At 39.2% G+C, this 17,085-nt stretch overlaps 1 protein-coding gene across 13 annotated transcripts in view; it reads left to right on the top strand.

Annotated features, from left to right (window-relative positions):
• TTLL5 (tubulin tyrosine ligase like 5) overlaps positions 1-17,085 on the top strand; it is a 311,249-nt gene that overhangs the window by 235,448 nt on the left and 58,716 nt on the right. The window lies entirely within an intron of this gene.

Raw genomic sequence — 17,085 nt, 5'->3', positions numbered from 1 at the left:
ATTTAGATCAAAATTATTTTGGGAACTACGTTAAAAATAGGAATTGTACATATCAACAAGACAGAAAAGCCCATTCTAGACACTTTTATTTAGCAGTTAAGCAAGAAAAAGAAATAAATGGCATCCAGCTTGGAAAGTAAGAAATAAAATTGTCTGTGTTTGCAGATGGCATGATATTACATATAGAAAACCCTAAAGACCCCACCAAAAGACTGTTAGAACTAATAAATAAGCTCAGTAAAGTTTTAGGATATAAAATTTATATATATAAATCTATTGAATTTGTATACACTGACAATAAACTATAAGAAAGAGAAATAAGAACAGAGTGCCTTTTAAACTTACATCAGAAATAATAATGCACATTGGTGTACAGAGTTAGAAAAATACCTAGGAATAAACATAGTGAAGGAGGTGAGAAAATACGTACACTGAACACTGTAAGACATTGATGAAAGAATTTGAAGACACAAGTAAATGGAAAGATATTCCATGCTTAAGGACTGAAAGAATTAATATTGTTAAAGCAATCTACAGACTCAGTGCTATCTGTATCACAATTCCAATGGCATTTTTCATAGAAATAGAACAAAAATCCCAAAATTTGGCCTGAATAACCAGAACAATCTTGAGAAAGAAAAACAAAACTGGAAGGATTGTGCTCCCTGATTTGAAACAATGTTACAAAGCTACAGTAATCAAAACAGTATTGGCATACACACAGACACATAGATCAATGGGACAGACTAGAGATCCCAGAAATAAGCCTAGGCATGTTTGGTCAATTAATTTATGGCAAAAGAGCCAAGACTACACAAGGGGGAAAAGGATAGTCTCTTCAATACATGCTGTTGGAAAAATTGGACAGCCACATGCAAAAGAATGAAACTGTATCACTATTTTAAAACATACACAAAAGTTAACTCAAAATGGAATAAAGACTTGAATGCTAGAATGGAAACTATAAAACTCCTAAAAGAAAACATAGGCAGTAATCTTGACTCAGTCTTGACAATGATATTTTGGATTTGACAGCAAAAAAAAAAAAAAATAGACAAGTGGAACTGCATCAAACCTAAAAAGTTTCTGCACAGGAAAGGAGATCAACAAAATGAAAATGCAACCTACCACATGGGAGAAAATATTTGTAAATAGTATATCTAATAAAATGTTAATATCCAAGTTATATAAAAAAACTGATGCAACTCAATGGGAAAAAACAATCCAATTAAAACTTGGGCAGAGAACCTGAATGGACATTTTTCCAAAGAAGACGTTCCAATGGCTAAGAGGCACGGGAAAAGGAGTTCAGCGTTACTAATCATCAGAGGAGGGCAACTCAAAGCCCCCAGGAGGTGCCACCTCATACCTGTTAGAGTGACTGTCATCAGAAAGACAAGGAATAACAAGTGTGGGCACGGGTGTGGAGAAACGGAAACGGTATGTACTGTTGGTGGAAATGTACGGTGGCACAGCCACTCTGGGAAACAGCATGGCTGCTGCTGCTAAGTCGCTTCAGTCGTGGCCGACTCTGTGCAACCCCATAGACGGCAGCCCACCAGGCTCCCCCGTCCCTGGGATTCTCCAGGCAAGAACACTGGAGTGGGCTGCCATTTCCTTCTCCAGGGCATGAAAGTGAAAAGTGAGAGTGAAGTAGCTCAGTCGTGTCCGACTCTTCTCGACCCCATGGACTGCAGCCTATCAGGCTCCTCTATCCACGGGATTTTCCGGGCAAGAGTTCTTGAGTGGTTTGTCATTGCCTTCTCTGGGAAAATAGTATGGAGGTTCCTCAAAAAATTAAAAATAGAATCCCCTAGCATTCCTGGACAAAGAAAATGAAAACAGGATGTTGAAAAGATATTGCACTCCCATGTTCATTGCAGCATGATTCACAACAGCCAAGATATGAAAACAACCAAAGTGTCCATCAATGAATGGGTAAAGAAGATGTAGTACATATGTATATAATGGAATATTATTCAACCATGAGAAAGAAGTAAATCCTGCTTTTTAACGATATAGATGGACCTCGAGGACATTATACTAAGTGAAATAAGGTGGACCTTTAAGGCATTATGCTAAGAGAAATAAGCCAGACAGAAAAAGAAATATTGCACAGTTCCCTGGTGGCTCAGACAGTAAAGAATCTGCTTGCAATGCAGGAGACCCGGGTTCGATCCCTGGGTCAGGAAGATCCCCTGGAGAAGGGAATGACTACCCACTCCAATATTCTTGCCTGGAGAATTCCAAGGACAAAGGAGTCTGGCAGGCTAGAGTCCATGGGGTTGCAAAGAATCGGACATGAGGGAGTGACTAAAACACACACACACACATCACTTACATGTGCAATGAAGAGAAAAAAAAAAACTCATAGAAACAAAGAAAAGTTGTTGCCAGGACCTGGGGTAGGGGGAAATAGGGAGAGGTTGATAAAAGGGTACAAATTTTCAGCTATAAGTGAATAAAAATAAAATCTGAGGATCTAATATAACATATGGTGACTATAGTTGATAACACTGTATGGTATAACTGAAGTTTTCCAAGAGAGTAGAACTTAAATGTTCTCACCAAAAAGAAGGAGAAAGAGAAAGAAAAAGATAAATATGTGAGGTGATGTGTGTGTACTAAGTCACTTCTCTTGTGTCCAAATCTTTGGAACCCTATGGACTGTAGCCTGCCAGGCTCCTCTATCCATGGGATTCTCCAGGCAAGAATACTGCAGCAGGTTGTCATGCTCTCCTCTAGGGAATCTTCCCCACCCAAGGATCAAACCCTCATCTCTTATGTCTCCTGCATTGGCAGACGGGTTCTTTACCACTAGCACCACCTGGGAAGCCCTATGTGAAGTGATACATGTTAAATAACTAGATAGGGGGAGTCCTTCTGCAAAATATGCCAAATCACCTCAATGTACTTTGAATAACTTATAATTTGTATTGTTATATATAATTAACATAATAATATATATTGTTATATATAAAAAATATAATTGTCAAGTCAATAAAGCTGAAATAATTTTTAAAGATAAAAAGTGAATTATATATATCAAACTTATGTTTGAAATGTAGGCAACAGTGTACTCAAAGCTAAACTCATAATTATTTTCAGCATTAAATACAGAAAGATTGTAAAGGAATTAACCAAGATACAAGTGGCAAATTAGCTTCAACCAATAAATTGGTTTCAACTCATTATAGCAGTGTCATATTAAAAAGAATTATGAGGACTTCTCTGAGCTCAGCAAGAAAGAGTGCTGTGATAGATTAGTAATGTCTGATGTTGAGAGTAGTGAATATGCAAGCCACATATTTGTCATACCTGAACTAAGCTTCCGTCTCTAAAAGCTAGAAAAGGGTCAATAAAACAAAGCTAAGAAAAACAGATCAAAGGAAATCAAGAAGAAAGCAATATAAACTGAAAAACAAGCAGCAAAATTAGCTAAACCCAAAACATTTTTTAGTTTGGGGTAGGGGGACAGGGAAGCAGAAAATAATTTTCACACAGTTCTGCCAGAAAGATAAGAGAATTAAAAATAAAAGTTTAAAAAAGTAGATATAGGGGAGATGGAAAAATCAGGAGAACACTGCACATGGTTATATGCTACTAAATTTTTAAAACTGGATGAAAGATAATATTTTGAAAAATATGGATTATCAAAATTGGTTCTTGAATAAAAAGAAAACCCATGTAGAGCACAGTAGAAGTTTTTAAACTATCCAAATAGGTACTTAAAGAAATAGGGTACATGCATAGGCCTAGGAAGCAATTTAAAAATATTGTCTCTAAAGTAGTTCTTTGAACCTTTCTTCTGAACTCTCTGGAGGCTTTCAGTTGCCCGCAAGATAAAGTTGAGAGTCCTTGCTCTGGACATTGAAGCCCTCTGCGGTATATCCGCCATCCTGTCTCTAGTCTGCTTGGCTCCATTCATTGTTCCTACCTGCCCATGTCATGCCCCCTGCACAGAATGCCCTTCTCCATCTTGAGTCAAAGTCCTGCCTTTTATTCAAGATCAGGTTCTAATTTATCACCTTGATGTAGGTTGACCAACTGCCCCATTGTCAACTCCTCAGCTGACTCTACCATCTGCGTCCTTGTCTTATTTTTCCTTTTCCTATGTGTTCTGCTTTCCGTAAGTCTATTAGGGACAGATGTCTTGTCTTTGTCCTTTTATCGTATAAATATTGAATGTCCATTGCTATGCATTGCTCTGGATGTTGGTGATAACACCGGTGGACAAGACAGACATGAGCCCTGTTTTCGTGAAGATCGTTTTTGAGAGAGGAGAGAGTTCAGTCTCCAGCTCCTGGAAGAGCTTATGTTCATGCTAAGTTCTCAGGGAATGGTAGTGGAGGAGGCGAAGGTGGCGAAGGTGGGGATAGTGGCGACTTAGTATTTTGCGTCAGGGTGAATGTACAGGGACCATTAAATAACAAAGATCTCTTCATTAATTATTTAGACCATGTAGAGTATGGAAGGCTGTGGAGAACAACTGCTAATAGCCCCAGATTTCAAATTAGATTTGAATCCTGGCTCTTCACTTAATTGACTGTTATTTAGGGATATCTCTAAGCTTCTGTTTTGTTATCTGTAAGATATTATCTACATCATGGAGTTGTTCTTAGGATTAAAGGGGATCATATAGTAAGTATCCGTTGCATGCTGGTTGGTGTGGTTTGTAATTTCTGCTGCTGTTACTGTTCCTTGTTAAATCTCATTTTTGTTGTTACCAAACTGATATTCCTAAGTGTGATATGGCTGTAGCTAACCAGGCTATGGAAATTCACACACATTCTGATTTCCTGAACACTAATAACTCTGATGACTATTGAAGGCGAAGGCTTAGTTTCAAACAAAACAAAAGATTGGATTTGGACTTGCTGACTTCCAGTCGAGTTGGCTCCATAAGTTTATGCTTAGTATTCCCCCTCTGCTTCAAACACAACAGTGATAGATAAATAGCTTAAAGAAGAAAAAAGAAAGAAGGGGAGCATCTCCATGGCCCCAAAGTGTACTTGCAACAAATGGCAATCAGTGAATGAGGCTGAAGCAACGAGCTTTGTGAGCCCTGCTGTGGAAGCAGGCAGTGGCAGCCTGGACCTCAGCTCCTGTGGCATATTGGGGCCTGAGAGTGCCCTAACCAAGAGGAGAGACTCATTCATAGAAAACAAAAGAGCGATTTTTTTCAGTTGGAGACGATACTGCCCCCAGAGGGCATTTGGCAGTGTTGGAGTCATTGGTTGTGAGTTGGGGGGAGGGTTGTTGCTACTGGCGTGTAATGAGTAGAGTCTAGAGGTGGTACTAAAAAAACTATAAAAGGCATCCTGCGAAGCATAGGACAGTTTCCCATAGTGAAGAATTATCCAGTCCAAAATGTCAGTATACCAAATTTGGAAAATCCTCAGCTAAAGAATGCTGTGGGCTCTCCTACAGGGAGACTGATAAAGCTGCCATGCACCCACTGGCTGAGGCTCCATCTTTATATGAGGCCATGAGCCTACAGAGTTAGAAAGATAATGAAATACCTTCTGAATTTCTATTCATCTCTGTGTCAGAGGCACCAAAATACCACTGTAAAGTCTGGTTCTAGATTGGAGTCAGGGGGACTGGGTGGAGGCAACTGTGAAGTCTTCAGACAGGGAGGGATGAACAAGTAGTGAGACAAAGGGGGAAATTGATTCCTATTCAAAATGAGCCTGCAAACCAGATCTCTAAAACACAGGAATAAATCTAATATTAAGGAAGATTGCCTGCAGAATCAAAACTGAACCATGAATTCCTTATAGATGAAATTAATATTTTGAATGGTGAGACACATTCAGTCATGGATGCAGCCACATCTTGTGGAATATGACATGTGACTCTAATAGGAATATCAGAAGAGAGAGCTGAAGGATAGGTGAGCAAGCAATACTTTAAAAAATAATAACAGATTTCTTGGATAAAGGTATGAGTCCTCACCTAAAAAAATCATTCTTTGCACCAAAATAAATGCATCTCTAGAGACATCATAGTGTGTCTGCATAGAAAGTGCAGACCATCAAGCATAAATGGAGAGTCTAACATATTACCTGAAAGGAACCTACTTTTAACTACAAAGAAAAAGAGAATAGCAGCAACCTTCTCTTCAGAAGTAATAAGTGGCAGAAGATAAGAACTAATAGCTTTAAAGAGTTGAGGTAAAGTAACTTTCAGTCTAGAATTCTATGTATAGCTGAATTATCATTCAAGAAAGAAGGCAAAAAATAATAATTTGAGATATTCAAAGTCTAAGAGTATACCCATGGCCCTCACTGAAAAAATTAGCGAAGATAAATGTGAACACAGAATAACATGAAAAAATGAAGTGCAAAAACTGTATAAAATGTCTGTATACATTAATGACTCTAAAAATAATTGTTGGTTTTCTTAAAAGAATTAAACACATTTAAGACAACAACAGGATTCAAGGACAAGAGTATTCAGTGGACAGTAAATGTGTAAACACATCTGTGTCAAGTTCAAGGGGAAGATGGAAATACTGATTAACTTTAGACTTTCTTAGAAAATAGTAGCTAAGTAATACATACACAGTCTGCTGCTTTCAAACCAACAGAGGGGGAGAGAAGGGAATGTAGAAACTTGATGAATCCAGTGGGAGGCAGGAAATGGGAAAAAAGCAAAGGAAAAAGATAGTAAGTGGAAAATTAAAACTAAGATAAAATAAAACACATGAGTAATCACAATAAATGTTAACATATTATACTCTTCTATTAAAAGATAGATTATCTAATTCTGTTTTTTAAAGCATTCGGTTATAGGCTGCTTAAAAGACATACTGAAAGAAAAATCTCAGAAAGGTAAAAGATTGGAATAAAGATAAACCATGCAATACTAATTAGCAGGAGAGCTAGTGTATTGTGGTTCAGTTGCCAAGTCCGTCCAACTTTGCGACCCCGTGAGCTACAGCACGCCGGGCCTCCCTGTCCTTCACTATCTCCTAGAGTTTGCTTAAATTCATGTCCATTTAGTCAGTGATGTTATCTAATCATCTCATCCTCTGCCCCTGCCTTCTCCTTTTGCATTCAATCTTTCCTAGCATCAGGGTCTTTTCCAGTGAGTCATCTCTTCTCATCAGATGTCCAAAGTGCTGGAGCTTCCGCTTCAGCATCAAGTCCTTCCAATTACTGTTCAGGGTTGATTTCCTTTAAGATTGACTGGTTTGATCTGTTTGTAGTCCAAGGGACTCTCAAGAGTCTTCTCCAGCACAATTCAAAAGCATCAATTCTTTGGCGCTCAGCCTTCTTTATGGTCTTTATGGTCTCACATATGTACATTACTGCTGGAAAAACCGTAGCTTTGACTATGTGGACCTTTGTCAGAAAAGTGATGTCTCTGCTTTTTAATATACTATCTAGGTTTGTCATGGCTTTCGTTTCAAAGAGCAAGCATCTTGTTATTTCATGACTGTAGTCACCACTGTGATTTTGGAGCCCAAGAAAATAAAATCTGTCATTGCTTTTAATTTCTCCCCTTCTATTTGCCATAAAGTGATGGGACCAGAGGCCATGATCTTAGTTTTTTGAACATTGAGTTTTAAGCCAGCTTTTTCACTCTTCTCTTTCACCTTCATCAAGAGGCTCTTTAGTTCCTCATCTCTTTCTGCCGTTAGACTGGTGTCATCTGCATGTCTCAGGTTGTTGATATTTCTCCTGGCAGTCTTCATTCCAGCTTGTGCTTCATCCAGCCCAGCATTTCACATTATGTACTCTGCATTTAAGTTAAATAAACACAGTGACAGTATAAGCCTTGGCATACTCCTTTCCCAACTTTGTACCTGTCAGTTGTTCCATATAAGGTTCTAACTGTTTCTTCTTGACCCGCATACAGGTTTCTCAGGAGGCAGGTAAGGTGGTCTGGTATTCCCATCTCTTTAAGAATTTTCTACAGTCTCTTGTGATCCACAGACAAAGGCTTTTGAGTAGTCAATCAAGCAGAAGTAGATGTTGTTTCTGAAATTCCTTGTATAGCCATAGATAAAAGGAAATTAAGCAAAAAGCACCGATAGGGATAAAGAAAAGCACTTGTATGCACTTAACATTAACTTCAAAGTGTATAAATCAAAAAATATAAGTAAAAAGCTAGCAAATTATATAAGAGAAATTCACAAATTATCATAGTGAGTGATTTATTTAAATATACTTCTATTGGTAACTGATAAGTAACTCAAACAAAAATTTCTGAGGATTTTGAATACTTAAAGTGCAGAATTAACTGTTTGCTTTATTAAGTGGCTTTTAATCTTTTTGACAACCACTCATAATTTAAAAATACATTTTATATGCAACCCAGTAAAAATATCTATATATGTATGAAGTTTCACATAATACTTTTAAAAATGCTGTGTCCCCTAAATTAATTTTACAAACACCCCCTTATGAGTCACTCATGGGAAAACATGAATAGCTATGCATCATCTCTTGGGCCCAAAAGGGATAATATACATTCTTTTAAAGTACATGTGGAGGACTTCCCTGGTGGTCCAGTGGCTAAGACTCTGTGCTCCCAGTGCAAGCGGCCCAGGTTCAATCCCTGGTCAGGGAACTAGACGCCACAAGCTGCACCAAGAGTCTGCCTGTTGCAACTAAAACTTCAGCATGCTGCAACGAAAACTGAAGATCCCAAGTGCTGCAGCTAAGCCTGGTGTAGCCAAATAAATAAATATTTTAAAAAATAAGTATACGTGAAATATTTATGAAATTTCAGTACATACTGTGTCATAAATGAAGGCTCCACCTCTTTCAAAATATCAATATCACACTTTATAATCTCTATCTCTCCTCTCTCTCTGTTCAGTCGCTAAGTCGTGTTCAACTCTTCTGCGACCCCCATGAACGTAGTCCACCAGGCTTCTCTGTCTGTGGGGTTCTCAGACGAGAATACTGGAGTGGGTTGCAATTTCCTTCTCCAGGGGATCTTCCCAGACCAGGTATTGAACCCACATCTTCCACATTGGCAGGCGGATTCTTTACCACTGAGCCACTTGAGAAGAATTACATATATAATTTATAATTATAATAAATATACTTAATTTAGAAATAATAGTTTTTTAAAAGGCCCATGTGTTTAGAAGTTTTTAAAAATAGAGTATATAATACTCAGTTATTAAAGAGGTAATCATAAAAAAAATAATAATCATTAGAACTGAATGGCCATGAAAGTATGACATATCAGATTCGTGGGATAGTCAAAACTGCACTCAAAAGTAAGCTTATAACCCTAAATACATTTATTCCAAAGATAGGAAAGCTTGAAAATCAATGAGTTAGTCATTTAACTTGAAACGCTGTAAACGAAACAACAGTAAATTAACCAAAATCAAATAATAAAAATACAGAAATCACTTAGAACAACCTGGCACGTGGGAGAACAGTGCCCTCAGTCAGTGTCTGGCACATATTAGGTATTCATTAAAAACTTGGTGAAGCAATGATTGAAACAGCAAACAAAAACTCTGCAATGATTAGTAATTTTTTTAAGTGAAAAGACACACATAAATAACATTAGGAATGAAAAGAAATGTGACAAGAAATAAAGTGGATTTGTAAAATGTGCTCTGTGCACCAATAGTACACAGATTGACTTCAGTAAATGTTTCTTGAATTGGTTTTGGAACCAGATTCACATTAATAATGTTCTAATTGTTATTTGCTAAGAATTGGAAGTCACTCAGTCATGTTTGACTCTTTGCGACCCCATGGATTGTAGTCCAAGGAATTCTCCAGGCCAGAATACTGGAGTGGGTAGCCTTTCCCTTCTCCGGGGGATCTGCCCAACCCAGAGATGGACCCCAGGTCTCCTGCATTGCAGGCGGATGCTTAACCAGCTGAGCCATGAGGGAAGCCCTTAGTATCTGTTTGTGAAATGTGTATATCATCCCTGGACAGGATTATACATACACCTATCTGCACATAGATATGTTGTATGGAAAATTAGAAGATAATTAATCTGTGAGAAATGTTTGCTAAGCAAAGTTGAAGTCCTTTGGCGGGGGCTGGGGCGGGGGTGGAATTCAATTCTTTAACCTAATTTGCATCTTAGGATTTCTTCTGTCCTTTGAGAATTTAAAGTGGTGGTCACCAGTGTTTTATAAAATTGATGAAGTTTGAGGATGTTTCTTTTCACAACCTTGATAAATGCCACCACAGCTGTTTGCCACAGCCCTGGCGAGACCAGCATTTCTAACTCGACTCTTTCTGTCAAATCTTGAGCATTTTCCTTTTGTGGGTCCTCCCTTCTATGGAGAGGTCATTCCTAGTGTGGTGGCATGAATCCAAGATAGACTTTCACAAAACCATTGAAATAGAAAACTAGTACCTCTATGTTAGAGATGTGGAAAGTCTTGAAATATAGCACCAGACCACAGTCAACCGTGTGAAGTAATGATCAAAACAGATCTTAAAGAAAGAATATCACTTTCAGGAAAAGTTTCCACCAATCAAAATAATGGTCGGAGGCAGGGAGAGGAAACCACAAATAAAGGAAACACAGAGTCACCCTTACCAGCAAAATGGATAATGGGGATTTTACCCGTTATAGCCCTCCTTGGTGATGGCATGTTACGTAGGCCTGCTGTATGGTGTGATCTTAATGGTGGTGGGACTCCTAGCCAGCCATTTAATCATCTTGTATTCCCTAAGTAGAGACTTGGCCTAGAAGAAATCTCTCAAAATAATAAATGCAGACAGTTATTTCCACTTACAGAGATACTATTTGTTTGCAATGTATTATTGAACAACATCTTTGAAAGGCCTGTTCCCCTCAGTGCCAGGCTCTTTCTTGGACCTCAGGAAAATGGAAGAGACAAAAGGAGTAGAAAGAAATGGAGCGAGTGAATTGAATTCTGGGTTGGGAAGTATATACCTAATATTTGAGGACACTCTTTAGGTCCTAACTTTGAACATGTCCCAAGGAAAGTTCCTTTCTATGTTGAGATGTCACCCATTAATAGAGTTCTTCTAATTCATCATTGCTACTAACATAGCCACCTATCTTATTTCACTTTTTAGGTGGCTCAGTTCATCAGGAATCCCGCCCTTCAGCAGTTTTTGATAATTATAGACAGTTCACATGCAGAGAAGGGTCTGAACTAAGCCAGTTACCGCAGCTGAGATAGTAGTAAGACCACGTCTAACTCTTCTTCCATCTCCAGAACTTTCACCATTTCCAGGAATAACAGTTGAGGAACACTGCAGAATCAGTCATCCCTCACACTCTCCTTGGTTTGAACTCTAGCTTTTATGATTCATCCAGCCCAGCATTTTGCGTAATGTACTATGCATATAAGCTAAATTAACAGGGTGACAATATACAGCCTTGTTGTACTCCTTTCCCAATTTTGAACCAGTCTGTTGCTCCATGTCCAGTTCTAATCATTGTTTCTTGACCTACATACAGGTTTCTCAGGAGACTGGGAAGTCCTATGTTAGATTTATTGAGGCTGCCTGTCAGTCTCAAATGAGACCTGTCTTCCAAAGAGAGTTGGAAAGTAATTTTGACTGATTTTGATTTCTGCCTCATAAGTTACCAACAATTACCTTTTGACTTTAATAGCGAATTGCTGTTAAGTTGCAGGTTCTGAATGGTCATTCTTCTACAGTTTAGCACTCATAATCCATACTGAATTAGAATCAGTGAGTCATCCAACTTAATATTTCTTTATGTAGGGGACTTCCCTGGTGGTCCAGTGGTTAAAAATCTACCTTTAAATGCAGGGTGGGATCTCTGGTTGGGAAACTAAGATCCACATGTTGTGGGGCAACTAAGCCCACAGACCACAACTACTGAGCCTGCGATCTAGAGTGCACATGCTGCGCAGAGATTCCACATGCCATTACTAAGACGTGACAGCCAAATAAATCTATTTTCTAAAAATACTTCTTCACATAGATAGGCCCATAGTAAATGCAAAGACTGTTGATATTCCTGTGGTTGTAGTGTCCCTTTATGTCTGACTTTTTGTGACCCCATGGACTGCAGCACACCAGGCTTCCCTGTCTTTTAATGTCTCCTGGAGTTTGCTCAGATTCATGTCCATTGAGTCGGTGATGCTGTCTAACCATCTCATCCTCAGCTGCCCTCTTCTCATTTTGCCTTCAATTTTTCCCACCATCAGAGTCTTTTCCAGTGAGTCATCTCTTCTAATCAGATGGCCAAAGTATTGGAGCTTCAGCTTCAGCACCAGTCCTTCCAATGAATAGTCAGGGTTAATTTCCTTAACGATTGACTGGTTTGATCTCCTTTTGGTCCAAGGACTCTCTAGAGTCTTCTCCAACACCACAGTTCAAAAGCATCAATTCTTCAGCACTCAACCTTCTTTATGGTCCAACTCTCACATCCACATAGGACCACTAGAAAGACCATAGCTTTGGCTATGCCGACCTTTGTCAGCAAAGTGATGCCTCTGCTTTTTAATATGCCTTTATGTTTGTCATAGCTTTCCTTTCAAGGAGCAGGTGTCTTTTAATTTCTTGGCTGTAGCCACCATCTGCAGTGATTTTGGAACCCAAGAAAATAAAATCTGTCACTGCTTCCATTTTTCCCCTTCTACTTGCCATGAAATTATGGTACTGGATGCCATGATCTTAGTTTTTGAATATTGAGTGTTAAGCTAGCTTTTTCACTCTTCTCTTTCACCCTCATCAAGAGACTCTTTAGTTCCTGTTCACTTTCTACCATTAGACAGGTATCATCTGCATATCTCAGATTGCTGATATTTCTCCCAGCAATCTTGATTCCAGCTTGTGATTCATCTAGCCCAGCATTTTGTGTGATGTATTCTGCATAGAAGTTAAATAAGCAGGGTGAACAGCCTTGGCATACTCTTTTCCCAATTTAGAACCAGTCTGTTGTTCCATGTCCAGCTCTAACTGGACCTCCCATACAGGTGTCTCAGGAGCCAAGTAAGGTGGTCTGGTATTCTTATCTCTTTAAGAATTTTCTACAGTTTGTTGTGGTCCACATAGTCAAAAGGCTTTAGCATAGACAGTGAAACAGAAATAGATGTTTTTCTGGAATTCTCTTGCTTTCCATATGATCCTATAAATGTTGGCGATTTGATCTCTGGCTCCTCTGCCTTTTGTAAACCCAGCTTGTCCATCTGGAACATCTTGGCTAGGCTGCTGCTGAAGCCTAGCTTGAAGGATTTGAGCATCACCTTACCAGCATGTGAAATGAGCACAATTGTACAGTAGTTTGAAGATTCTTTGGCATTGCTCATCTTTGGGATTGGAATGAAAACTGACCTTTCCAGTCCTGTGGCCACTGCTGAGTTTTCTAAATTTGCTGACATATTGAGTGCATTTGAAATAATTCATCTGGAATTCCATTACATCCAGCTAGCTGCTTCCTAATACCCACTGACTTGACACTCCAGGATGACTGACTTTAGGGGACTGACCATACTATCATGGTAATCTGGGTCATTAAGACTTTTTTTGTATCATTCTTCTGCATACTCTTGCTACCTCTTCTTAATCTCTTCTGCTTCTGTTAGGTCCTTACCATTTCTGTCCTTTATCATGCCCATCCATGCATGAAATGTTCCTTGGTAAATTCAGATTTCTTCAAGAGATTTCTATTCTTTGTCATTCTGTTGTTTTCCTCTATTTCTTTGCATTGCTCACTTAAGAAGGCTTTCTTATCTCTCCTTGCTGTTTTCTGGAACTCTGCATTCAGTTGGGTATATCTTTCCCTTTCTTCCTTGCCTTTCTCTTCTTTTCTCAGATATCTATAAAGCCTGTTCAGACAACCACTTTACTTCCTTACATTCTTTTATTTTTCTTTGAGATTATTTTGGTCATTGCCTCTTGTACAATGGTACAAACCTCCATCCGTAGTTCTTCAGGCACTCTGTCTGGCAGATCTAATCCTTTTAATCTATTCATTATCACCACTGTATAATCATAAGGAATTTGGTTTAGGTCTTCTTTTCCCTACTTTCCCTACTTCCTTCAATTTAAGCCTGAATTTTGCAATAAGGAGCATGATGTAAGTCTTCATAGAACTGGTCAACTTCAGCTTCTTTGACATTAGAGGCTGGGACATAGACAGTGGATTACTGTGAGGCTGAAAGGTTTGTCTTGGAAATGAAGCAAGAACCTTCTGTTGTTTTTGAGATTGCATCCAAGTACTGCATTTCAGATGCTCTTCTTGACTATGAGGGCTACTCTATTTCTTCTAAGGAATTCTTGCCCACAGTAGTAGATAATGGTCTTTTGAATTAAATTCACCCATTCCTGTCCATTTTAGTTCACTGATTCCTAAGATGTTGATGTTCACTCTTGCCATCTCCTGCTTGACCACTTGCAATTTACCTTGATTCATGAACCTAACATTCCAGGTTCCTATGCAATATTGTTCTTTACAGCACTGGACTTGACTTTTACCACCAGACACATCCCCTGCTGAGTGTCATTTCTGTTTTGGCCCAGCCTCCTCGTTCTTCCTGGGGCTACTCTGCCCCAGTAGCATATTGGACACCGTCCCACCTGGAGGGCTTATCTTACAGTGTCATATTTTTTTGCCTTTTCATTATGTTCATGGGGTGCTCACAACAAGAATACGGGAGTGGTTTGCCATTCCCACCTCCAGTGGACCACGTTTTGTCAGAACTCTCCACCGTGACCCATCTGTCTTGGGTGGCTCTACACGGCATGGCTCATAGCTTCACTGAGTTACACAAGCCCCTTCGCCATGACAAGTCTGTGATCCATGTATTCCTAAGTAAAAATAATAATACTTTGTTAATAATTAATGTTTATTCAGCCCTGAGTGTAATGCCTGACACTGTACTAAGATGTACTTTGCATCGACCATCTTATTTAAATCTTAACAACATTATGAGGTAGGTCCTGTTATCTTAATGTTAAAGCCCAGCAACTGAGGAACAACCAAGGGAACATATGCTTACCTTCCTATGTAAATATTTCCTAAAATACAGGTACTCCCTATGAGAACAGCAGAGAATCATTGCAGAAATAGATCAGCAAGTGCAAGTTAACATGCAGGCTCTAGACAAGCAGTGTTTTAAAAGTTCTCATTTAGGAGTGGGTTGTCCAGAAGTTGAAATGTATGTACCAGCATTTCCATGGAAAAACTTCTTGACCTGCATACAGATTTCTCAGGAGGCAGGTAGAGTGATCTGGTATTCCCATCTCTTGAAGAATTTTCCACAGTTTGTTGTGATCCACACACTCCAAGGCTTTAATTAATATAGTCAATGAAGCAGATGTTTTTCTCGAATTCTCTTGCTTTCTGTATGATCCAACGGATGTTGGCAATTTGATCTCTGGTTCCTCTGCCTTTGCTAAACCCGGCTTGTACATCTGGAAGTTCTTGTTTCATGTACTGTTGAGGCCTGGCTTGGAGAATTTTGAGCATTACTCTGCTAGCATGTGAAATGAGTGCAATTGTGCGATAGTTTGAACATTCTTTGGCATTGCCTTTCTTTGGGATTGGAATGAAAACTGACCTTTTCCAGCCCTGTGGCCACTGCTGAGTTTTTCAAATTTGCTGGCATATTGAGTGCAGCACTTTCACAGCATCATCTTTTAGGATTTGAAATAGCGCAACTGGAATTCCATCACCTCTACTAGCTTTGATACTTCCTAAGACCCACTTGACTTTGTACTCCAGGATGTCTGGCTCTAGATGAGTGATTACACCGTCAGGATTATCTGGGTATGAAGATCTTTTTTGTATAGTTCTGTGTATTCTTGTCTCCTCTTCTTAATAACTTCTGCTTCTGTTAGATCTATACCATTTCTGTCCTTTATTGTGCCCATCTTTGCATGAAATATTCCCTTGGTATCTCTAATTTTCTTGAAGAGATCTCTAGTCTTTCCCATTCTATTGTTTCCCTCTATTTCTTTGCATTGATCACTTAGGGAGGCTTTCTTATCTCTCCTTGCTATTCTTTGGAAATCTGCATTCAAATGAATGTATCTTTCCTTTTCTTCTTTACCTTTCACTTCTCTTTTCTCAGCTATTTGTAAGGCCTCCTCAGACAACCATTTTGCCTTTTTGCATGTCTTTTTCTTGGGAATGGTCTTGATCACTGCCTCCTGTACAATGTCACGAACCTCCGTCCATAGATCTTCAGGCACTCTATCAGATCTAATCCCTTGAACCTATTTGTCCCTTCCACTGTATAATCTTAAGGGATTTGATTTAGGTCATACCTGAATGGTCTAGTGGTTTCCCCACTTTCTTCAATTTAAGCCTGAATTTGGCAATAATCTGAGCCACAGTCAGCTCCTGGTGTTGTTTTTGCTGACTGTATGGAGCTTCTCCATCTTCGGCTGCAAAGAATATGATCAGTCTGATTTCGGTATTGACCATTTGGTGATGTCCATGTGTAGAGTCTTCTCTTGTGTTGTTGGAAGAGGGTGTTTACTGATTCTCCCAGGTAAAATTTTTATATGTCAACTGAAATCAAGGTAGACAGGCCCAACAAATAAGTGTATTTATGGGGCAATGGGTCAGATTACTTCTAGAAATTTTAAGTATATAGCAGTGTGTAGGACTGAAATAATCTCTATCTTCATGGAGCTCACATTCTAGCAAGGATGACAGATGTTAAGCTCCCAGCTACCCCACAGTCCCATGGTTTTGGGTAGGGGCTTTCCTGGTGGTCCAGTGGTTAAGCCTTTGTTCTTCCACTGCAGGGCATGCAGGTTTGACCCCTCAGAAGTTCTGCATGCCGTGAGATGCAGTCAAGGAAAAAAAAAAATTTTTAAGAAAAAAATATGTAATTTTGGTAAATGAAATGAAAGAATGACAAAGCTGTAAGAACCTGTAGCAAGCAGGAAGACCTGGCATAGTCTGTAGGGCATCAGACCAGTGTAGGAATTTCTAAAGCAAGCCGCTGGGGAACCTGTGCTGAAAGAATCTAAAATACTCTGTCCTATCTCTTGTCAAAACTTGGTGTGAGGGGAGGTGCCTGTGTATGTGGTTTCTCAACCTTGGCACAGCTGACACCTTGGACTAGGATGTTCTTTGGGGGCACTTTGCAGGGGCACTGTGGGGAAGGCTTAGCACCATTCCTGG

Source organism: Dama dama, chromosome 12, assembly GCF_033118175.1.
Source record: "Dama dama isolate Ldn47 chromosome 12, ASM3311817v1, whole genome shotgun sequence".
NCBI classification, from domain to species: Eukaryota; Metazoa; Chordata; class Mammalia; order Artiodactyla; family Cervidae; genus Dama; species Dama dama.
This window is presented reverse-complemented; position numbering and strand designations above follow the sequence as displayed.